The 24,083-nt window shown below is 41.7% G+C and overlaps 1 protein-coding gene across 2 annotated transcripts in view; it reads left to right on the top strand.

Annotated features, from left to right (window-relative positions):
- The window catches only part of JADE1 (jade family PHD finger 1), a 343,209-nt gene that overhangs the window by 136,750 nt on the left and 182,376 nt on the right, over positions 1 to 24,083 (top strand). The window lies entirely within an intron of this gene.

Here is a 24,083-nt window from a genome sequence, read left to right on the forward strand (position 1 = left end):
CGGGTGCCCGGGTTTATTTGTCCTGTCTTTGACTGGAATTTTGGGGGTCTGTATCCAGATCCCATAGGACTGATTGGGATGGCCCAGTTTCCCGGTTCCTGGACGTTTTCTGTTCCTACGGGCGTATTTTTTTCTCTCTTGCAGGGTGGTTTTTCTTTTGGTACTGTCCTTTTAAACTCGTCTACAGCTTTACGCTTGAGCCCCGCTGTAGTATCTTGATGGTTAGCTTAACTGTCCATCGAGCGGAAGGTTTGCAGTTTGAAACCAACTGCAGTCACCGTGATTGTCTGCTTGCTTCGCTTTCCCTCCTTTTGGGGGGTGATTTTGACATTCCTTGGTATCCGCCTGGTGCTTGGAGGTACTTTTTAAACCTCTGTTTAGTGGGGTTGTTCCCCTTGCCTTGAGGGCGGGATGTCAGTGTGAAGGGATGGATTTTTTGTGTCATGCCTTTCTGGTAGTTCCAGTAGAGGGTCTCCTTTTGGGAGTGCTTTGCATCTTCAGGAAGTGGGCTGTGTATAAGGTTATGGAACCCAAGCTCTATGGGGGGCTGGATCCCTCCCTTTTTCTTTCCTGCAGATCTTGATGATTTGGGGAATTTTTAATCCCTAAAGGCTAGATTTAACAGCTAGATTAGATTAGAGTTTTTGTCGGTAACACCTGCAAAAAAGCAGCGTTCATCTCCTAACGCAGCCCCATTGTTTCCTATGGGGAAATAAAAGTTATGTCTGCGCCTAACACCCTAACATGAACCCCGAGTCTAAACACCCCTAATATTACACTTATTAACCCCTAATATGCAACCCCGACATCGTCGCCACCAACATTATATTATTAACCCCTAATCTGCCGCTCCGGACACCGCCGCCACCTACATTATACTTATGAACCCCTAATCTGATGCCCCCAACATCGCCGAACCCTACATTTTATTTATTAACCCCTAATATGCCCCCCCTCTAACGTCGCCGCAACTATATTACATTTATTAACCCCTAATCTGCCGCCGCCTCCGTCACCGCCACTATAATAAATTTATTAACCCCTAAACCTAAGCCTAACCCTAACACCCCCCTAACTTAAATATAATTTAAATAAATCTAAATCAATTTACTATAATTAACTAAATTATTCCTATTTAAAACTAAATACTTACCTGTAAAATAAACTCTAAGCTAGCTACAATATAACTAATAGTTACATTGTAACCATCTTAGGGTTTATTTTTATTTTACAGGCAAGTTTGTATTTATTTTAGCTAGGTAGAATAGTTATTAAATAGTTATTAACTATTTAATAACTACCTAGTTTAAAATAAGTTCAAATTTACCTGTAAAATAAACCCTAACCTAAGTTACAATTACACCTAACACTACACTACCATTAAATTAATTACCTAAACTAACTACAATTAATTACAATTAAATTAAATAAACTAAATTACTAAAAAAAACCACTAAATTACAGAAAATAAAAAAGAAATTACACATTTTTAAACTAATTACACCTATTCTAATCTCCCTAATAAAATAAAAAAGCCCCCCAAAATAAAAAAATTCCCTACCCTATACTAAATTACAAATAGCCCTTAAAAGGGCCTTTTGCGGGGCATTGCCCCAAAGTAATCAGCTCTTTTACCTGGAAAAAAAAAGTACCCCCCAACATTAAAACCCACCACCCACACACCCAACCCTACTCTAAAACCCACCCAATCCCCCCCTTAATAAAACCTAACACTACCCCCTTGAAGATCACCCTACCTTGAGACTGCTTCACCCAGCCGGGCACAAGTGGACCTCCAGAGGGGCAGAAGTCTTCATCCGATCCGGCCAGAAGAGGACATCCAGACCGGCAGAAGTCTTCATCCAGGCGGGATCTTCTATCTTCTTCCATCCGGAGCGGGTCCATCTTGAAGACATCCGACGCGGAGCATCCTCTTCCATCCGACGGCGACTGAAGAATAAAGGTTCCTTTAAGTGACGTCATCCAAGATGGTGTCCCTTCAATTCCGATTGGCTGATAGAATCCTATCAGCCAATCGGAATTAAGGTAGGAAAAATCCTATTGGCTGATCCAATTAGCCAATAGGATTGAGCTTGCATTCTATTGGCTGTTCCAATCAGGATGAAGACTTCTGCCCCTCTGGAGGTCCACTTGTGCCCGGCTGGGTGAAGACGTCTCAAGGTAGGGTGATCTTCAAGGGGGTAGTCTTAGGTTTTATTAAGGGGGGATTGGGTGGGTTTTAGAGTAGGTTTGGGTGTGTGGGTGGTGGGTTTTAATGTTGGGGGGCATTGTATTTTTTTAAAAAGGTAAAAGAGCTGATTACTTTGGGGCAATGCCCCGCAAAAGGCCCTTTTAAGGGCTATTTGTAATTTAGTATAGGGTAGGGAATTGTATTATTTTGGGGGGCTTTTTTATTTTATTAGGGGGGATTAGATTAGGTGTAATTAGCTTAAAAAATTTTAATTTTTATTTTCTGTAATTTAGTGGGGGTTTTTTTGTACTTAATTTAATTTAATTTATTTGTAGTTAATTGTAGATAGTTTATGTAATTCATTTAAGGATAGTGTAGTGTTAGGTGTAATTGTAATTTAGGTTAGGATTTATTTTACAGGTAAAATTATCTTTATTTTAACTAGGTAGCTATTAAATAGTTAATAACTATTTAATAACTATTCGACCTAGTTAAAATAAATACAAAGTTGCCTGTAAAATAAATATAAATCCTAAGCTAGCTACAATGTAACTATTAGTTATATTGTAGCTATTTTAGGGTTTATTTTATCGGTAAGTATTTAGTTATTTAAATAGGATTCATTTATTTAATTGTAGTAATTTTATTTCGTTTTATTTAAATTATATTTAAGTTGGGGGGCGTTAGACTTAGGTTTAGGGGTTAATAAATTTAATATAGTAGCGGCGACGTTGGGGGCGGCAGATTAGAGGTTAATAAATGTAGATAGGTGTCGCGATGTTAGAGACGGCAGATTAGGGGTTAATAAAATGTACCTAGTGTTTGCGAGACGGGAGTGCGGCGGTTTAGGTGTTAATGTATTTATTACAGTGGCGGCGATGTCCGGTCGGCAGATTAGGGATTAAAAATTTTAATTAATTGTTTGCGATGTGGGGGGTGCTCAGTTTAGGGGTTAATAGGTAGTTTATGGGTGTTAGTGTACTTTGTAGTACTTTAGTTAAGAGTTTTATGTTACGGCATTAGCCCATAAAACTCTTAACTACTGACTTTTAAATGCGCTAGGAGTCTTGACAGGAGAGGGTCTACCGCTCACTTTTTCCAGCAATCGTAATACCGGCGTTAGGAAAATCCCATTAAAAAGATAAGATACACAATTGACGTAAGGGGATTTGCGGTATGCGAAAATCGCGGAAAAAAAGTGAGCGGTACACCTGTACCTGCCAGACTCGTAATACCAGCAGGCGTTAAAAAGCAGCATTGGGACCCCTCAACGCTGCTTTTTAAGGCTAATGCAAGACTCGTAAACTAGGCGTAAGTCTTTCAGACATTATCAGTCACTGTGGTGCTGGGTCCGTTACCGGTGCGAGAGTCGGGGATCTGTCTGATCTGTTGATCTTAGCCGCATATCGGTTATTGTGCACCTTCTTTAAATGAGAGGCTTTGCGGTGGATCACTCCTCGGCAGATAGTCTTTTCTATTGGGTTCGGTTTCTTCCTTTCCTGTCCCTTTTTGGGAAGGTCCTGTCCTGCACTGTTTCGGAGTTCTTCTGATGAAGGTCCTGTGCGGTTTCATAGCTAGGGTGGCGACCTATGGTCGTTATTCCTTGTTTGTAGCAGGACGCCTATGGCTTGGAGGAGCATATTCAGATATCTAAAGCTGTTTTTTTGGCGGTTTCCAGGGATGGTTTGTCTTCCGGTTGCTCTATTCTGGGTGAGACTGAGCACCCTGTATAAGGGAGGGATTTTTCTTTCCTCCTTTTAAGTTCTCAGGACATTTCTTAAGCCTTTGTTTTAGGTAACGGGGGCTTTCCAAGTCCTCACTTGCTTTGCTGGATCGGCAGGTTCTTTTCATAGGTGCCCTTTTCATCCTGGTTCACTCTTTTGGAGTTCCTTTTCTTGGTCCTAGTCCCTTTGAGTTCTGAGGGTCCTTTCAGACTCATTTAGCTGAGTCTCCTTCTTCCCCGCTGGGGGAATGTGGATGTTTCCCCTTTCTTTTGATCGGGGGTGAGTTTAACTTTGCGGGCTGCATGCCTGCAGGACTTCATCTCTTCAGAGGCTTTTTGCTCAGTTGAGTCTAATAACCCGAGCGGTCTCTAGCAAGGGCCTTGTTGGTTTTAATTGTTTGGCCGTTATCTCTGCCTTTTTCCTTTTTGTCCTTTGGCTTCTAGTGAAGCAGTTTTTTTTTCTACGGGAGGTTTGGGTTTTAGGCTGTGGTGCCCTAAGAAGGGGCCGCCTTTTATACCCGCCCCTTTTTGCATTCAGTGTCCTCTATAGCTTGGGTATTGTTTTCCCAAAAGTAATGAATGCAGCTGCGGACTCTTCCCTTTTAAGAAAAAAAAAAAATTATGCTTACCTGATAATTTTCTTTTCTTCTGACGGGAAGAGTCCACAGCTCACCGACCGCGTTGTTCATAAGGGGACAGCCGTATCTTTTGTTTCTTCTGGCACCTTTTTCACCTTGATATTTCTCCTACTGTTCCTTGTTCCCTCGACAGAATGACTGGGGGATGAGGGAAGTGGTGGAGGTATTTAAGCCTTTGGCTGGGGTGTCTTTGCCTCCTCCTGGTGGCCACGTTCTGAATTCCCAAAAGTAATGATTGCAGCTGTGAAAATGATCAGGTAAGCATAATTTAAGTTATCACTTTGCGTAATCTTAGTGTGTAAAAGGTGGGGGGTGCTCAGCAGTGAGCTGCTTTTCCCTAATTTTTCTCCATTTATTTTTAAAGAGGGTCTAGTGTCTCCACTTTCTGATTGTCATGGAGCAATCTGAGTCTGCAGCCATTACTGATTTTTCATCTGAGGGTAATCCTTTAGATATTGTTATCCCAGTAAATCAATGTATGTTAAGCAAGATGTTGAGGGCATACCCCCTGCATAGCTTTGCAGCTCTTGTCTTGTGTTTTTTCTTTATTCTCAGGGTCTCTGTTTCCCACTTTCTAAGGGACTTCCTCCTGTTGATATTACACAGAGTGGAGTGATTGAATTTATTCCATAATTTAAATCCCAGTTGTAGTCTGCAGAAAAACGATTGCAGCAATGCAGCATGCAAGTAAGCGCAAGCTTAATAACATTTTTTTTCATGATATTCTTCCAAGGGTAGCACTCCTGCTGGCCCTTTTTTGCCAGACAACATCAGGATTCTGATGTTGACAAGTTTTCTTCTGTTTTAGACCTTAAAGATGCATATCTTCACATCCCAATACATCAGGATCATTATCAGTTCCTGTTTTTTGCCTTTCTGAACAGGCACTACCAGTTCACTGCTTGCCCTTTGGGTTAGTTACTGCTCCCAAAATTTTTACAAAAGTTCTGGGGGCTCTTCTTTCCGTGATTCGGGCTTGAGGAGCACCTTAAGCAAATGCTCACACTGAGAAGTTACTCTGGTTTCTTCGCAGTCATGGTTGGAAGGTCAACATAGCCAAAGATCTCTCAATCCTTGGAAGAGAATGTCGTTCCTGGGAGTTGTTATAGATTCAGTGGCTATGAAGTATGTTCTTACAGACCAACACAAGCTCAAACTTCAATCAGAGTGCCGGAAGCTTCAGTCTCTCTTTTTCCCCTTCTGTAGCTCAGTGCATGGAGGTAGTGGGCCTCATAGTAGCAGTGTCAGACGCCATGAGGTTTGCAAGATTTCACTTGCGACCTCTACAACTGCTAGAACGAAGATTACTTTGATTTGTTTCAGTTAGTATGTCTAGACCTTTCCACCAGACAATTTCTCTTTGTGAATGTCTCCTGGTATCTATGGCTATGGGGTTTCACCATCCGACAAAGGAGATAATTACCACGGATGCTAGTCTGTCTGGTTGGGATGCGGTATGGGGTCTTCAGAGAGCTCAGGATGTTTGGCTGCTTCAGGAAGCCGCATTGCCTATCAATATCTTGGAACTAAGAGCAATTTACAATGCGCTTCAGGCATGTCCCTGCTTTGCTCACTCCGATTTATCTGCTTTCAATCCGACAACATAAAAACGGTGGCGTACATCAATCATCAAGGGGGAATGTGCAGTTCCCTAGCAAAGCAGGAAGTATCTCGTATTCTGACTTGGGCGGAGGTGCATCAATGCACATTCCCAGGAGTGGACAACTGTGAAGCAGATTATTTGAGCCATCAGGCTCTCCACTCAGGAGAATGATCTCTCAACCAGGAGATCTTCGACCAACTAATAAGTCGTTGGGGTTGTCCAGAGATAGCTCTTATGGCCTCCCATCTGAATCACAAACCTCCAAGGTACAGGACGAGATCAAGGGATCCTCAGACGGAACTGATAAACACTTAAGCTGCTCCATGACATTATAATTTTAGTTTCTGTTTACGCTGATTGTTCTTACCTGATTGGTAGAGCTTCTCAAACAGGACAATGTTTAGGAGATTCTCATAGCGACAGCGTGACTCTGCAGAACATGGTATGCCACAGAGGCTGGATCTTCTGGCTCAAGGACTGCTCTTTTTATCAAAACCTGCAGTCCCTCAGCCTAACTGCTTGGAGATTGAACTCTTGATTTTTTTTTTTTCTCAGAGGAGCTTTTCTGAGTCTGCAATTGAAACTGATTCAGGCTCGTAAGCCTGTTACCAGACAGATCTATCATAAGGTATGGAAAGTTTATTTGTCTTGGTACTCTGATCGAGGTTACTCCTGGCATTGTGAGAATTCCACAGATTTTGCAGTTTCTTCAGGAGGGCCTAGACAAGGGTTTGTCTGCTCGTTCTATTAAGGGTCAGATTTAAATCATTGCTGTTCGGTTACACAGGAAATTAGCTTGTTTACCAGATTTTCAGTCCTTTGTGCAGGCTTTAATGAGAATTAGACCTTTGGTCAAGCCTACTGCTCCTTCATGGAGCCTTAATTTGGTTCTTAGATTTTTGCAATGTCCTCCATTTGAACCCATGCATTCTTTGGATATCAAGACCTTATCTTGGTGGTGTTCTTGCTGGCTATCTCTTTTGCTCAAAGATTTAGAGTTATCTGCTGTTATCTGGTGTTCCATCCAACTAAGGCTGTTTTGCGTACTAGGTCTAGCTACCAAAGGTAATTTTGACGGGAAACATTAATCAAGAAATTTATTGTTCTGCCATTATGTACTAATCATACTTTTCCTGAAGAGCGTCCATTGCATAATTTGGATGTTGTCAGGGCTCTGAAATTTTACCTACCAGCGAGGAAGGGTTTTCATCAGTCTTCCAGTCTGTTCTTCCTATTTTCTGGTAAACGTAAGGGCCAGAATCCTACTGCAGTGTCTTTGGCCGCTTAATTTAAAGGGTTTGATTCACAAGGTACATGGAGGCAGATCAGCAGCCGCCTACCAGAATTACTGCTTTCATTCTGTTTCTACCTCCTGGGCCTTCAAGAATGACGCTTCTGTGGAACAAAAATACAGAGCTGCAACCGGGTCTTTTTTGCAAACCTTTACATCGGCAGAGGAAAGTTCTGCATGTAGTGGATCCTGGTAAATAGGTGCCTGCCTTACATTTTGTATCACCCAAATTTTTTGTGGACTACACAGTTTGGGTATTGGTTCCTAAGGGTATGGTCTTGTGAACTCTCACTACCATTAGAAAGAAAACAAAATGTATGGTTACCTGATGATAAATTAATTAAGAATAAATGTTGTTGTTTTTTTAAATACATATTTGTGTTATATGTGCATAAATTAATAGTTAATTATTTTAAGATTTTTTAAATTAAGAACAGGTTAAAGTATAAATACATTCATTATTTCTTTTAACTTACAAAAAAAAACAACGGAAGCGAAAATCAATCTTATTTGAAGCTGCTACAGCTACTTTGCTCCTCTATCTACCCCTTTCCGGCTCTAACACAGGTATCGAAAATGGCACGTAAATAGACTTGTAGCCACTGGAACAATGTTGCTATGCTATGTAAGCAAAATATGCAACTACTAATCCGTACACCTTTGTATGTAGCAACTGATCGTTACTTAAGACTGCGTGGACGTAGCTCGAGCAAGGGTTTTACCAACAAGTGTTGTGCAATATGTAGGTAATAAGTTACTTGAGACTATTCCAAAAAATGTATTGTTTAAAAACATGGATAATACCTTTTTTCTTCATAAATGGAAAGAGTCCACAGCTGCATTCATTACTTTTAAGAAATAAGAACCTGGCCACCAAGAGGAGGCAAAGACACCCCAGCCAAAGGCTTAAATACTCCTCCCACTTCCCTCATCCCCCAGTCATTCTTTGCTTTCGTCCCAGGAGGTGGACAAAGAAGTGTCAGAAGTTTGTTTTCGTCTCTTATGGAGGGTAGTACTCTTCGACATGGTATATGGGACGGGAGTCTCTCAGTGAGGGCTTGGATGATGCAGGAAGAGTCTTTCTGCGTCCGGAGTCCGGAGATGCAGGAAGAGTCTTTCTGCGTCCGGAGTCCGGAGATGCAGGAAGAGTCTTTCTGCGTCCGGAGTCTGGAGATGCAGGAAGAGTCTTTCTGCGAAACCATCCCGACTCATTTTAACAACTCCACAAGCAATCAGCGTTGTCAAACTTCGCTTCGCTGCCTGCTTCTCTCAAGACCATGACGGAGGCGAGGCTACGATCAGTCACACTTGAAGGGCCGTGTTCCTGTTCCACGGAGTAGATTCCGGCAAGATTGTTTCATTTTACTTCTTTATGATTCTACTGTAACTCATTTGTTCCTGCGAACTCACAATGAAAAATACAGGGTCTCAGTGAGACTCCTTTAGTATCTTGGAATCAATGGTTAGTATCTCCTGAGGGGGATTATTGAACAGGGTTTTTTTTAATCATGTTTGTTATGTGATTCAATCTGTTTATGTGTAGTGTTAACTGGGCTCATGGCTCTTGGAACATAACGGCCTTTCGAAGTGACACAACCTTACGGTCGGGCGTGCTTTTTTTGGACTGTACGATTCACCTTGTGACCGGGTGTGTTTACGTTCTGGTCTTCCATTTCTGCATTCCTGACTGTGTGGCGACGAAGAAATCTAGTCCGCTGGTGTCTGGTTCATAGGAGGTGCTGAGTGCCCCAGCCATTGTGGGTGTCAGGTGCCGTTTAAATTGTTTAATATTTAGTCAATTTTTTTGTATCCTTTATCCACTTATGGAAAGATACTGATGTTGAGATTCTTCAACTTTCTGATTCAGATTCTTCGTCCTGTGACGAATGCGAATTGGCCCCATTAACTCACGTCAGTCAGTTATGTTCTTTAGGCCGTTTTAGAGCGCCTTGTTGCTCTGGGATTCAAGGGACTGCTGAGCCATCTGCCTCGGGGGGGCCCTGTCCTCCCTACCGCTCGCTACTACACATGCGGGTAACCCAGTTTATGTTTTTTCCTCAGAGGGTGGATTTTTCCCCCCGGGGGTTGTGGCACGTTTTCGCTTTTACATGCTTTTGGCGCTTGCACGTCTACAAAGTCCAGATTTTTATTTGCAATTGTGTCTGTGCCCGATTGTCCCAGGTCTCTCGGCCACAAAAGGGCTTGTGTGGGCACTGTTCCTGAGTGTTGTGCCTTTCGTTACAGGTTGGCTCGCCTTCGTGTTCTACTCAGACACGTTTTTGAGCTGTTTGTGGACCCTACCCTTCTCGGTTATGGGAATCATCAGTCTCCTCCTTCGAATAGCTCACCTAGTTAGACATGGGGAGATGAAGTAATCTCCTTTCAGTCTTGTTATCGAGATCCTTCCCAGTTTTGTTGGAAGAACAGGGTTTCCGTTAGGCTGGTCCTGCGGATCTTTCTGTTCTTGTTGGGCGTTAACCCTCGGCTTGCCTGTCATTTTATTTTATCCGGTTAGAATGAATTTTATTTTTCATACTATGTTTCCTGCGTGAACTTTCTCTGGGATCGATACTCGCTGTTTGCTTCTATGGAAGTTGTTCGGGACACGTTAGTCCCGTGTTTGTCTGTTTTTTCTTCCTCCCTCTCTGAGGGCGGATTTAGCCAGCTTGGCATTTATGACCCTGGTTGCAGGCTGGTCCTGCTTGGGTTCAGATCTTCTGTCTCGCGGCTAATTCAGACACGTGGCGTCTATTATACCTTGCTGGTCAGGTTGGTGCCGAGTGCTTTCAACATTATTTATGTTTCTTGTTATTTGTTTTGCAAGTTTCAGCTAAACATTCTTAAGAGGACTTGTGGGTCCGTGCGGCTCTCGGGATTGTTTCAGTCCTAAATAGCCGTCTCTCTGGTGACTGGGTTAGTGACTTTTGCTGCTTCACTCTGTTGCTTCTGATACCCTCGGAACCTAGAGTATTCCTTCCCACGTAGTGAAAAAATTAGAGGGTGCAGTGCCTCTTTTCCGCCGGTCGGGGCGGTGTTTCTTTCGGAAATTGTCCTTTTTGGACTTGTTCCTTTAGTGGTTCTCTTCTTCATTGAGACCTTCTTGGACTTTGTCCGTTTCTCCTTGTGGATGTGTCACCTTCGGGGGACTTTCTGCTCAGAGTTAGTTGTTCCTTTTTTGGGACATTAGACAGTGAGGTCTCTTTGGGCTCCGGTTAGGGGTCCTTCCCTGGTGTTGGGAATACTCTGCATCTCCTTCTTGGGATAAAAGAGGTCCTAGTGGTTTTCCACTCATAGGGTTCAGGTATTGCCATCCAGGTGGCATCCAAGCCCATGTTTTACTGTCCTCTGATTTAGAATCTGAGGTGATGTGGAGGCTTGATGTTGCTCTGTTCCGGTGGCTTGTCCTCTCTGTTCCCATTGTGTATGGAGCTAGTGGCTAACTGGACAGCTAGCTCAGCATACTAATGCTCTGTGGCTACTCTGTACTGTAGCAAACCGAGGGTTGTAAGTTCGATCCCCGGCGAGGTCTTCTCAGCCTTTCTCCTTTCGAGGTTGATAAAATGAGCAGCGTCTTGTGTCCCTTAAGGGGGATTAGTCACGCTTTTCAAGCACAATCATGTTAATGTTGCTTGGACGCCTGTTAGCTCTAGTGTCCTTTTATGGCCTTGGCTCTTTGGAGTGTTGGGCTCCTGCAAGGGGTGGTCTCTTCCCTTGGGTTGGGATGTGCAAGAGCTTCTTGTTATGTGGGTTATTCTGGATTTTTCCTTGGGAGGTCTGTTTTTTTTTTTTTTATATATCAGACGAGGGATTTATGTTCCTGGAAGATTGTTTAATCTAAATATTTGTGGGGCCCGTGCTTCTTTTCCTGATATTCCAGTTGTCGAGGGTTTTACTCAGCGTTTTCTTTTTTTGGATCCCGCTGTGGGATGTTACCTGACCTTATGATCCTAGGACTGGCCTGAGGGTTCCAGTTTCCAGGGTACTTGGGCTTAGCCCTTGTTCTGGCTGTTCTTTTTTACAACTTGGCCAGATTTACTGAGAGCCGGGGCTCCTTGGGGCTTTTCTTGTGCCAGACTATACGGTTACCTTGGGACAGCCAACTAATGTAACCTGATGGTGGGCTTTCCTGCCTAGCAAACGGAAGGTTTGCGGTTGCTCAGCTTTCACTTTTGCGCCTGGTATGTAAGCTTGCACAATGGTGTTTTAAGGGGTTCTTTCCGTGTTCGTCAGTGACGTGGCCTTGTGTCCTCTCTGTTCTTCCAACGACTTCCTGTCTTATGGGCAGGTGTTTATCTATGCTCTCTTCTTCAGGGGGCTCGTTCACTTTACGGAGGTGTGGTCCCTTTTTTGGGGGCCTCTCCTGTGTTCGGGAGGTTGGAACAGATGTTTTATCTGGTTCGGGGATTGGGCTGCTCTTTGAGTTGTTCCTTTCCATCTGGGGAGCTGTTGGCTCCGCATTGACACTTAGTCGGGTGGCTTTGCTAGATCTCTTTGGGTCTAACGCCCGCTCGATTGTCTTTAGATCGAAGTGGCTGTGTCAATTTTTCCGCCCTTTTAGGGGCCGGTCTTGGGGTTCCTTTCTGTTCCCTTGCTTTCAGATCTGCCGTTGCTTGGGCTTGTCCGGCTAGGTGTTGGATCTGAGATCTGGTGTTTATCCTCAGGTCTTGGGGGTGCCAGTGGACCTTTTTGTTAGAGGTTCTGTGCCTCTTCCCCTTTGAGATCTGTGAGTAGGTCTGGCGGCCTGGATTGCCTGGAGTGTGTCCTCTGTCTTGGAGGTTGGGCAATCTGCTAGTTTGTTCGGCCGCTTTTTCCTTACGGATAGTGTTTTCTCTGTGTCTTCCTACGGATGGCAGAGTGTTACTGGACTCAGATGTTTATCTTTTGAGTTTGCTACTTGTAATTTTTCTGTTTGCTCAGTCTCTGAGTTCCGACGTTTCCTTGTTCTCGGGATCCATTCAGGTCTCTGTGGACTTGGCCTTCTTTTTAAGGGGGCTTTTCCTTTATTGGATTTTGCTGTACCTTTTGGTTATCCCTTTGGTTCACCCTTGTCCTCTCCCTTTTGGGGATTTTGATACTGTACTAGTAAGGGTTGTGTGGGGACCGACTACTGGGCGACGGTTCTCCTGGAGGAGTGTTGGCTCAGTGAGTCTGCTTTGCGGTCTCTAGTTAGGCCTTCGGACTATCTGCGGGTCAGTGTCCTTGGGGCCTTTTCTTTCTAATTTTTTTGCCCGGCTCCGATGAAGCGGGGTTTGGTTGGGTTGTGTTTTTTTTTTTTCAGGCCTGGTGCCCTCAGAATGGGCCGCCTATTGTACCCTCCCGTTTTTACATTCAGTGTCCTCTATAGCTTGGGTATTTTTTTCCCAAAAGTAATGAATGCAGCTGTGGACTCTTTCCATTTATGAAGAAAAACTTAAATTATGCTTACCTGATCATTTTCTTTTCTTCAGATGGAAAGAGTCCACAGCTCCCTACCTGTATTTGTTCTGTGGGGCGTCTCTTATTTTTTATTCTTCTGGCACCTTTTCACCCTGGTATTTCTTCTTCTGTTCCTTGTTCCTCTGCAGAATGACTGGGGGATGAGGGAAGTGGGAGGAGTATTTAAGCCTTTGGCTGGGGGTGTCTCTGCCTCCTCCTGGTGGCCAGGTTCTTATTTCCCAAAAGTAATGAATGCAGCTGTGGACTCTTTCCATCTGAAGAAAAGAAAATTATCAGGTAAGCATAATTTGTTATTACCTATTTTACAGTTTTGCACAGCCAACATGGTTATATTAATACACTTTTTACCTCTGTGATTACCTTGTATCTAAGCCTCTGTAGACTGCCCCCATATCTCAGGGCTATTTATTTATTATCTATTGAGCCTTTTAGCTAATTAGTGCTGTGTCCTGCACAACTTCCCCTGAAGTGAGCACAATGTTATCTATATGGCACACGTGGATTAGCAGTATCTTGTGAAAAGCTAATACAAATGCATGTGATAAGAGCCTGTCTTTACAGGCCCATACCACAGTACTAATTTTTTGTCCCATAATGATAAAGGAGGCATTTTTGTTTATACATGTGTATTAATTTCTTTCTTTTACTTTGCATTATTATTGAAATAAAATATCTGTTATTTTTCAGTTTATTCATCATTTTTTTTAATTTTTTTTATTGCTAGGTTTTAGGAGTTCAGCTGTTAACCTGAATATAGTTTGCTAGTCTTCTGTTGAAACTACTTGTGGCACTGGTTTTACTTCTTTTGTAAAGGAAGGAGGTTCTTGCTTGTTTGTTTGTGGTTTGCTTAATTAGATTTCTTTCATTAATGCAGTTATCACAGTCTTTACTACGCCCAGCCTTTTAGAAATGTATTACAGGTGACATCAGAGCACACATACACTTGCTTAAACAAACATATTTTCAGGTTGCACAAGACCACATATACTCTCACACTGTCCTTACAAATTGTAAAGTTTAATGGAATTTTACCAAGCTTGCATTCAAGCAAAAAACAGCTATAATGTCACTGTAATGATGATGTGCAAAAATGTAAGTCCTTATAGGTATATAGGAGGGAATACTATACATATCCTATTTGCTGTACATAGTCCATTGTTCAAAGCATCCTTTTTTCTAATATAATGTAAGGTTACAGGCAATAAAAGGCTGCTTCACGTAAGCCATGAATTCCTATTCCTATATAGCAAGCACATTGTGCTTATGTTAAAAAGGGGAAAAAATCAACTAAATTAGTTACTTTGAATCTGATTGGTGGCTGCATATATATATCCTTGTCATATGCTTTCAGTTAGCTCTCAATAGTACATTGCTGCTTCTTCCACAAAGGATACCAAGAGAATGGAGCAAATTAGATAATAGAAGTAAATAGGAAAGTTCATTAAAATTGTATGTTCCTATCAAATTCATAAAATAAAATGTTTGGGTTTCATGTCCCTTTAACCTTTACTGCCAACCACTGCAAATTCACCTTTAGTTAAAGCAAATTAACCACACAAATTTACCCCACCCCTTATTTTTCACTATACGTAAATTAACTCCCCTAATATGACCTCTGAGTCCAGAAGCACAAACAATCCCACTCAAATTAACCTCCTCACATGTATGCAACCCTCATGGGTGAACCTTAGCCTCTTAATTTCATTTAGAAAAAAAGAAAAGTTAACATAAAGGGACATGAAACCCATATTTCTTTCTTTTATGATTCATCTAGAACATGCTATTTTAAACAATCTACTTCTATTATTTAATTTGCTTCATTCTCTTTATTCTTAGTTGAAAATCATACCTAGGTAGGCTCATGAGCCGTAATGCCTTACTGGGAGCTAGTGCTGACTGGTATCTCACATAATTGCCTCTTTTCATTGGTTCACCTGATGTGTTCAGGTAGCTCTCTGTAATGCGTATCTGCTCTTTCAACAAAGGATACAAAGTGAATTAAGAAAATGTGATAATAGAAGTAAATTAGAAAGTTGTTTAAAATCACATGCTTTATTTGAATAATGCAAGAATATTTTGGATTTCATGTCCCTTTAAAAATGTTTACTATAAAAATAAAATTTTCCATTAAAATAAAGATAGTATTTCTTTCCTATTTGTAATTCTTCTGGGTTTGCTTCTAAAGATCCCAGGCTGTAATCTGCTAATTGGTGAAGCCATTTATACAATAAGGCAGTGTTTTTCAACCAGTGTGCCGTGACACACTAGTGTGCCGTGAGAGATCCTCAGGTGTGCCACGGCAGACTGACAACAGTGTGACATATTTTTTAAACTTTGCTTGTTTTTTACTCCCAGTGCAGGGGTAGTTTGTAGGAGGCATGGCATAACAGCACAATACATACAGTATGTGTGTGTTTGTGTGTATGTGTATATATATATATGCTGTATTAGGCTACAATGTGTGATTTTTTTAAAATTTTGGGATGGTGGTGTGTCACAGGATTTTTTAATGTAAAAAAGTGTGCCACGGCAAAAAAAAGGTTAAAAATCACGGCAATAAGGATTGTGAATGGGCAGACTGTCCATGTTTAGGCTCCCACTCTTCTGTTTAATGCCACATTTCATAAAGTTTATAAGGATAAACATTTACATTTTTCATAGTTTTGTGAGTATACCAATAGAAGTGTGTTTCTTGGAGATCTGAAATGTTAGTGTCCTAAAGGGACACATTTAGATTTGAGCCTCTTCTGTAACAAAAAAAAACATTTTTTTCTAAAACTTATTTTTGTTTTTTTGATTAGTTTTGCTGTGCAAACTGATGAGGCATCAGGTTGCAATTTGCATACTGTCAGTGCCATAATATTCCATATCACTGGCGGCACTTGGAGTATGTGTAGGAGGACAAATGTGAGTGCTTATGCTCTTCATACTAGCAGAAAGAACCATACACAATAACCCTATCACAGAAGCAGCGCTAGCTTTTAAAATGAGCTTTTTTACAATCTACTTTTAGTATCCTTTGTTTAAAAGCATATACAGGTAGGCTCAGGAGCACTCTTGCTATTGGAAGCTAGCTGGTAATTTGTGCCTACACATACGTGCCTCTTGTCATTGGATCACCAGATGTGTTCAGCAAAGTTCCAGTAATGAATTGCTGCTCTGTAGTTGGCATATAAACTATCGGCTAGATTACAAGTTTTGTTGGTAAAAACTTGCGGAGCCAACGCTCCTTTTTTTTCCAGCGCTCCCTTTAAACAACGCTGGTATTACAAGTTTTCTGAATGGCTGCGTTAGCCTCAGAAAAGTGAGCGTTGAGCAAAATTTAGCTCCACTTCTCACTGTAATACCAGCGTTACTTACGGTAGCGGTAAGCTGGCAAAACGTGCTCGTGCACGATTTCCCCATAGGAAACAGAGGGGCAGATTAGGCTGAAGAAAAACCTAACACCTGCAAAAAAGCAGTGTTCAGCTCCTAACGCAGCCCTATAGTTTTCTATGGGGAAAGAAAAAATATGTCTGCACCTAACACCCTAAGATGAACCCCGAGTCTAAACACCCCTAATCTTACACTTATTAATGTCTAATCTGCCGCCTCCGACATCGTCGCCACCTGCATTATACTATTAACCCCTAATCTGCCGCTCCGGACACCGCTGCCACCTACATTATACTTCTGAACCCCTAATCTACTGCCCCCAACATCGCCAACACCTACATTATATTTATTAACCCCTAATCTGCCGTCCCTAACATCGCCGCCACCTACCTACAATTATTAACCCCTAATCTGCCGCCCCAACGTCGCCGCTACTATAATAAAGTTATTAACCCCTAAACCTAAGTCTAACCCTAACGCCCCCCCTAAGTTAAATATAATTTAAATAAATCTAAATAAAATTACTATAATTAAATACATTAATCCTATTTAAAACTAAATACCTATAAAATAAACCCTAATATAGCTACAATATAACTAATAGTTACATTGTAGCTATTTTAGGATTTATTTTTATTTTACAGACAACTTTGTATTTATTTTAACTAGGTACAATAGTTATTAAATAGTTATTAACTATTTAATAACTACCTAGCTAAAATAAAGACAACATTTCCTGTAAAATAAACCCTAACCTAAGTTACAATTACACTACACTATCAATAAATAAATTAATTAAATTAAACTAATTACAATTAAATTAAATAAACTAAATTTCGAAAAAAAACACTAAATTACAGAAAATAACTAATTACACCTTACTCTAATCCCCCTAATAAAATAAAAAAGCCCCCCAAAATAAGAAAATTCCCTACCCTATACTAAATTACAAAAGTAATCGGCTCTTTTACCAGCCCTTAAAAGGGATTTTTGCGGGGCATTGCCCCAAAGTAATCAGCTCTTTTACCTGTAAAAAAAATACAAGACCCCCCCAACATTAAAACCCACCACCCACACACCCCTACTCTAAAACCCACCCAATCCCACCTTAAAAAAACCATAACACTTCTGTAATTTAGTGTTTTTTTTCATAATTTAGTTTATTTAATTGTAATTAGTTTAATTTAATTTAGTTAATTTATTTATTGATAGTGTAGTGTTAGGTGTAATTGTAACTTAGGTTAGGGTTTATTTTACAGGAAATGTTGTCTTTATTTCTCTTGTAAGGTGTATCCAGTCCACGGATCATCCATTACTTGTGGGATATTCTCCTTCCCAACAGGAAGTTGCAAGAGGATCACCCACAGCAGAGCTGCTATATAGCTCCTCCCCTAACTGCCATACCCAGTCATTCTCTTGCAAACTCTCAACATAGCTGGAGGTAGTAAGAGGAAAGTGGTGTAATAGTTAGTTTTTTCTTCAATCAAAAGTTTGTTTTTAAATGGTACCGGAGTTGTACTATTTTTATCTCAGGCAGCATTTAGAAGAAGAATCTGCCTGCGTTTTTCTATGATCTTAGCAGAAGTAACTAAGATCCACTGCTGTTCTCACATATGTCTGAGTAGTGAGGTAACTTCAGAGGGAGAATGGTGTGCAGGTTATCCTGCAATAAGGTATGTGCAGTTTAAGTTTTTCTAGGGATGGAATTTACTAAAAAAAAGCTGCTGATACCGGATTAATGTAAGTTAAGCCTAAATACAGTGATTTAATAGAGACTAGTATCAGGCTTGCTATCAGAGGTATATACTCTAATTAATGTGCAATATAAAACGTTTGCTGGCATGTTTAATCGTTTTTATATATGCTTTGGTGATAAAACTTATTGGGGCCTAGTTTTTTCCACATGGCTGGCTTGATTTTTGACTAGAAACAGTTTCCTGAGGATTTCCACTGTTGTAATATGAGTGGGAGGGGCCTATTTTAGCACTTTTTTGCGCAGTTAAAATTACAGACAGAGACATTCAGCTTCCCTCAGCAGTCTCCTGCATGCTTTAGGACATCTGTGAAGGGCTCAAAAGGCTTCAAAAGTCATATATTGAGGAAGGTAAAGCAGCAGTGGAGCTGTGGCAGTTGTTGTGACTGTTTAAAAAACGTTTTTTTCAATTTGTTAATCCAATTTTTGTATTAAGGGGTTAATCATCCATTTGCAAGTGGGTGCAATGCTCTGCTAACTTGTTACATACACTGTAAAAATTTTGTTAGTTTAACTGCCTTTTTTCACTGTTATTTCAAATTTTCGCAAAATTTGTTTCTCTTAAAGGCACAGTAACGTTTTTTATATTGCTTGTTTAACTTGATGTAAAGTGTTTTCCAAGCTTGCTAGTCTCATTGCTAGTCTGTATAAACATGTCTGACATAGAGGAAACTCCTTGTTCATTATGTTTAAAAGCCATGGTGGAACCCCATATGAGAATGTGTACTAAATGTATTGATTTCACTTTAAACAATAAAGATCAGCTTTTATCTTTAAAAAATTTATCACCAGAGGATTCTGGCGAGGGGGAAGTTATGCCAAATAACTCTCCCCACGTGTCAGACCCTTTGACTTCCGCTCAATGGACTCACGCTAAAATGGCGCCAAGTACATCAAAGACGCCCATAGCGATTACTTTGCAGGACATGGCGGCAATCATGGATAATACCCTGTCAGCGGTATTAGCCAGACTGCCGGAATTCAGAGGAAAGCGTGATAGCTCTGGAGTTAAACGTAGTGCAGAGCGCGCAGATGCCTTAAGGCCCATGTCTGATACTGCGTCACAATATGCAGAAGCTGAGGAAGGAGAGCTTCAGTCTGTGGGTGACATTTCTGATTCGGGGAAACCTGATTCAGATATTTCTACTTTTAAATTTAAACTTGAGAACCTCCGTGTATTGCTTGGGGAAGTGTTAGCTGCTCTGAATCACTGTGACACAATTGCAGTACCAGAGAAATTGTGTAGACTGGATAAATACTATGCAGTGCCGGTGTGTACTGATGTTTTTCCAGTACCTAAAAGGTTTACAGAAATCATTAATAAGGAGTGGGACAGACCCGGTGTGCCGTTTTCCCCCCTCCTATTTTTAGAAAAATGTTTCCAATAGACGCCACCACACAGGACTTATGGCAGACGGTCCCTAAGGTGGAGGGAGCAGTTTCTACTTTAGCAAAGCGTACCACTATCCCTGTCGAGGACAGTTGTGCTTTTTCAGATCCAAGAAAATGTTTATTCAACAAGGTTTTATCCTGCAGCCCCTTGCATGCATTGCGCCTGTCACTGCTGCTGCGGCGTTCTGGTTTGAGTCTCTGGAAGAGGCCTTTCAGACAGCTATTCCATTGACTGAAATACTTGACAAGCTTAGAACACTTAAGCTAGCTAATTCTTTTGTTTCTGACGCCATTGTTCATTTGACTAAACTAACGGCTAAGAATTCTGGATTCGCCATCCAGGTGCGTAGGGCGCTATGGCTTAAATCTTGGTCAGCTGACGTGACTTCAAAGTCTAAATTACTTAACATTCCCTTCAAGGGGCAGACCCTATTCGGGCCTGGTTTGAAGGAAATTATTGCTGACATTACTGGAGGTAAGGGTCATACCCTTCCTCAAGACAGGGCCAAATCAAAGGCCAAACAGTCTAATTTTCGTGCCTTTCGAAACTTCAAGGCAGGTGCAGCATCAACTTCCTCTGCTACAAGACAAGAGGGAACTTTTGCTCAATCCAAGCCGGGCTGGAAACCTAACCAGTCCTGGAGCAAAGGCAAGCAGGCCAGAAAGCCTGCTGCTGCCTCTAAGACAGCATGAAGGAACGGCCCCCTATCCGGTAACGGATCTAGTAGGGGGCAGACTTTCTCTCTTCGCCCAGGCGTGGGCAAGAGATGTTCGGGATCCCTGGGCGTTGGAGATCATATCTCAGGGATATCTTCTGGACTTCAAAGCTTCCCCTCCTCAAGGGAGATTTCACCTTTTGAGATTATCTGTAAACCAGATAAAGAAAGAGGCATTCTTACGCTGTGTGCAAGACCTCCTAGTTATGGGAGTGATCTGTCCAGTTCCACAGTTGGAACAGGGACAGGGTTTTTATTCAAATCTGTTTGTGGTTCCCAAAATAGAGGGAACCTTCAGACCCATTTTGGATCTAAAGATCTTAAACAAATTCCTCAGAGTACCATCGTTCAAAATGTAAACTATTCGGACCATCCTACCTATGATCCAGGAGGGTCAGTACATGACCACAGTGGATTTGAAGGATGCTTACCTTCACATACCGATTCACAAAGATCATCATCGGTTCCTAAGGTTTGCCTTTCTGGACAGGCATTACCAATTTGTGGCTCTTCCCTTCGGGTTAGCTACAGCTCCAAGAATCTTTACAAAGGTTCTGGGATCGCTTCTGGCGGTCCTAAGACCGCGAGGTATATCAGTGGCCCCTTATCTGGACGACATCCTGATACAGGCGTCAAGCTTTCAGATTGCCAAGTCACATACGGACATAGTTCTGGCATTTCTCAGGTCACATGGGTGGAAGGTGAACGAGGAAAAGAGTTCTCTATCCCCATTCACAAGAGTCTCCTTCCTAGGGACTCTGATAGATTCTGTAAAAATGAAGATTTACCTGACAGAATCCAGGTTATCAAAGCTTCTAAAATTTTGCCGTGTTCTTCATTCTATTCCGCACCCTTTGGTGGCTCAGTGTATGGAAGTAATCGGCTTGATGGTAGCGGTGATGGACATAGTGCCATTTGTGCGACTACATCTCAGACCGCTGCAACTATGCATGCTCAGTCAATGGAATGGGCATTACACAGATTTGTCCCCTCTGCTAAATCTTGATCAAGAGACTAGAGATTCTCTTCTCTGGTGGCTATCTCTGGTCCATCTGTCCAAAGGTATGACCTTTCGCAGGCCAGATTGGACAATTGTAACAACAGATGCCAGCCTTCTAGGTTGGGGTGCAGTCTGGAATTCCCTGAAAGCTCAGGGATCGTGGACTCAGGAAGAGAAACTCCTCCCAATAAATATTCTGGAGTTAAGAGCAATATTCAATGCTCTTCTAGCTTGGCCTCAGTTAGCAACCCTGAGGTTCATCAGATTTCAGTCGGATAACATCACGACTGTGGCTTACATCAACCATCAAGGGGGAACCAGGAGTTCCCTATCGATGTTAGAAGTTCCCAAGATAATTCGCTGGGCAGAGACTCACTCTTGCCACCTATCAGCAATCCATATCCCAGGTGTAGAGAACTGGGAGGCGGATTTTCTAAGTCGTCAGACTTTTCATCCGGGGGAGTGGGAACTCCATCCGGAGGTGTTTGCTCAATTGGTTCATCGTTGGGGCAAACCAGAACTGGATCTCATGGCGTCTCGCTAGAACGCCAAGCTTCCTTGTTACGGATCCAGGTCCAGGGACCCAGAAGCGGCACTGATAGATGCTCTAGCAGCGCCTTGGTTCTTCAACCTGGCTTATGTGTTTCCACCGTTTCCTCTGCTCCCTCGACTGATTGCCAAAATCAAACAGGAGAGAGCATCGGTGATCTTGATAGCGCCTGCGTGGCCACGCAGGACCTGGTATGCAGACCTAGTGGACATGTCATCCTTTCCACCATGGACCCTGCCTCTGAGACAAGACCTTCTACTACAAGGTCCTTTCAATCATCCGAATCTAATTTCTCTGAGACTGACTGCATGGAGATTGAACGCTTGATTTTATCAAAGCGTGGCTTCTCTGAGTCAATCATTGATACCCTTATACAGGCACGAAAGCCTGTCACCAGGAAAATCTACCATAAGATATGGCGTAAATACCTTTATTGGTGTGAATCCAAGAATTACTCATGGAGTAAGGTTAGGATTCCTAGGATTTTGTCCTTTCTCCAAGAGGGTTTGGAGAAAGGATTATCAGCTAGTTCTTTAAAGGGACAGATTTCTGCTCTGTCTATTCTTTTGCACAAGCGTCTGGCAAAAGTTCCAGACGTTCAAGCTTTTTGTCAGGCTTTGGTTAGAATTAAGCCTGTGTTTAAACCTGTTGCTCCCCCATGGAGCTTAAACTTGGTTCTTAAAGTTCTTCAAGGGGTTCCGTTTGAAGCCCTTCATTCCATTGATATCAAACTTTTATCTTGGAAAGTTCTGTTTTTGATGGCTATTTCCTCGGCTTGGAGAGTCTCTGAGTTATCTGCCTTACAATGTGATTCTCCTTATCTGATTTTCCACTCAGATAAAGTAGTTCTGCGTACAAAACCTGGGTTTTTACCTAAGGTAGTTTCTAACAAGAATATCAATCAAGAGATTGTTGTTCCATCATTTGTGTCCTAATCCTTCTTCAAAGAAGGAACGCCTTTTACATAATCTGGACGTGGTCCGTGCTTTAAAGTTTTACTTACAAGCTACTAAAGATTTTCGCCAAACATCTACTCTGTTTGTTGTTTACTCTGGACAGAGGAGAGGTCAAAAAGCTTCGGCAACCTCTCTTTCTTTTTGGCTTCGGAGCGTAATACGCTTAGTCTATGAGACTGCTGGACAGCAGCCCCCTGAAAGGATTACAGCTCATTCTACTAGAGCTGTAGCTTCCACCTGGGCCTTTAAAAATGAGGCTTCTGTTGAACAGATTTGCAGGCGGCGACTTGGTCTTCGCTTCATACCTTTTCAAAATTTTACAAATTTGATACTTTTGCTTCTTCGGAGGCTTTTTTTGGGAGAAAGGTTCTACAGGCAGTGGTTCCTTCCATTTAAGCCTGCCTTGTCCCTCCCTTCATCCATGTACTTTAGCTTTGGTATTGGTATCCCACAAGTAATGGATGATCCGTGGACTGGATACACCTTACAAGAGAAAACATAATTTATGCTTACCTAATAAATTTATTTCTCTTGTGGTGTTTTCCAGTCCATGGCCCGCCCTGGCTTTTTAAGGCAGGTCTAAATTTTAATTTAAACTACAGTCACCACTGCACCCTATGGTTTCTCCTTTCTCGGCTTGTTTCGGTCGAATGACTGGATATGTCAGTTAGGGGAGGAGCTATAAAGCAGCTCTGCTGTGGGTGATCCTCTTGCAACTTCCTGTTGGGAAGGAGAATATCCCACAAGTAATGGATGATCCGTGGACTGGATACACCACAAGAGAAATAAATTTATCAGGTAAGCATAAATTATGCTTTTAGCTAGGTAGTTATTAAATAGTTAATAACTATTTAATAACTATTGTACCTAGTTAAAATAAATACAAAGTTGCCTGTAAAATAAAAATAAATCCTAAAATAGCTACAATGTAACTATTAGTTATATTGTAGCTATCTTATGGTTTTTTTTTATAGGTATTTAGTTTTAAATAGCATTAATTTATTTAATGATAGTAATTTTAGTTCGTTTTATTTAAATTATATTTAACTTAGGGGGGTGTTAGGGTTAGACTTAGGTTTAGGGGTTAATAACTTTATTATAGTAGCTGCGACATTGTGGGCGGCAGATTAGGGGTTAATAATTGTAGGTAAGTGGCGGCGATGTTAGGGACGGCAGATTAGGGGTTAATAAAATGTATTATAGTGTTTGCTTGGCGGGAGCGCGGCGGTTTAGGGGTTAATACATTTATTATAGTGGCGGCGATGTCCGGTCTACAGATTAGGGGTTAAAAATTTATAATATAGTGTTTGCGATGTGGGGGGGGGGGGGCTCGGTTTTGGGGTTAATAGGTAGTTTATGGGTGTTAGTGTACTTTATAGCACTTTATTTAAGAGCTTTTTGTTCCAGCGTTAGCCCATATAACTCTTAACTACTGACTTTTAAAGGCGGTAGGAGTCTT

The sequence above is a fragment of the Bombina bombina genome, chromosome 2 (assembly GCF_027579735.1).
Source record: "Bombina bombina isolate aBomBom1 chromosome 2, aBomBom1.pri, whole genome shotgun sequence".
NCBI classification, from domain to species: domain Eukaryota; kingdom Metazoa; phylum Chordata; class Amphibia; order Anura; family Bombinatoridae; genus Bombina; species Bombina bombina.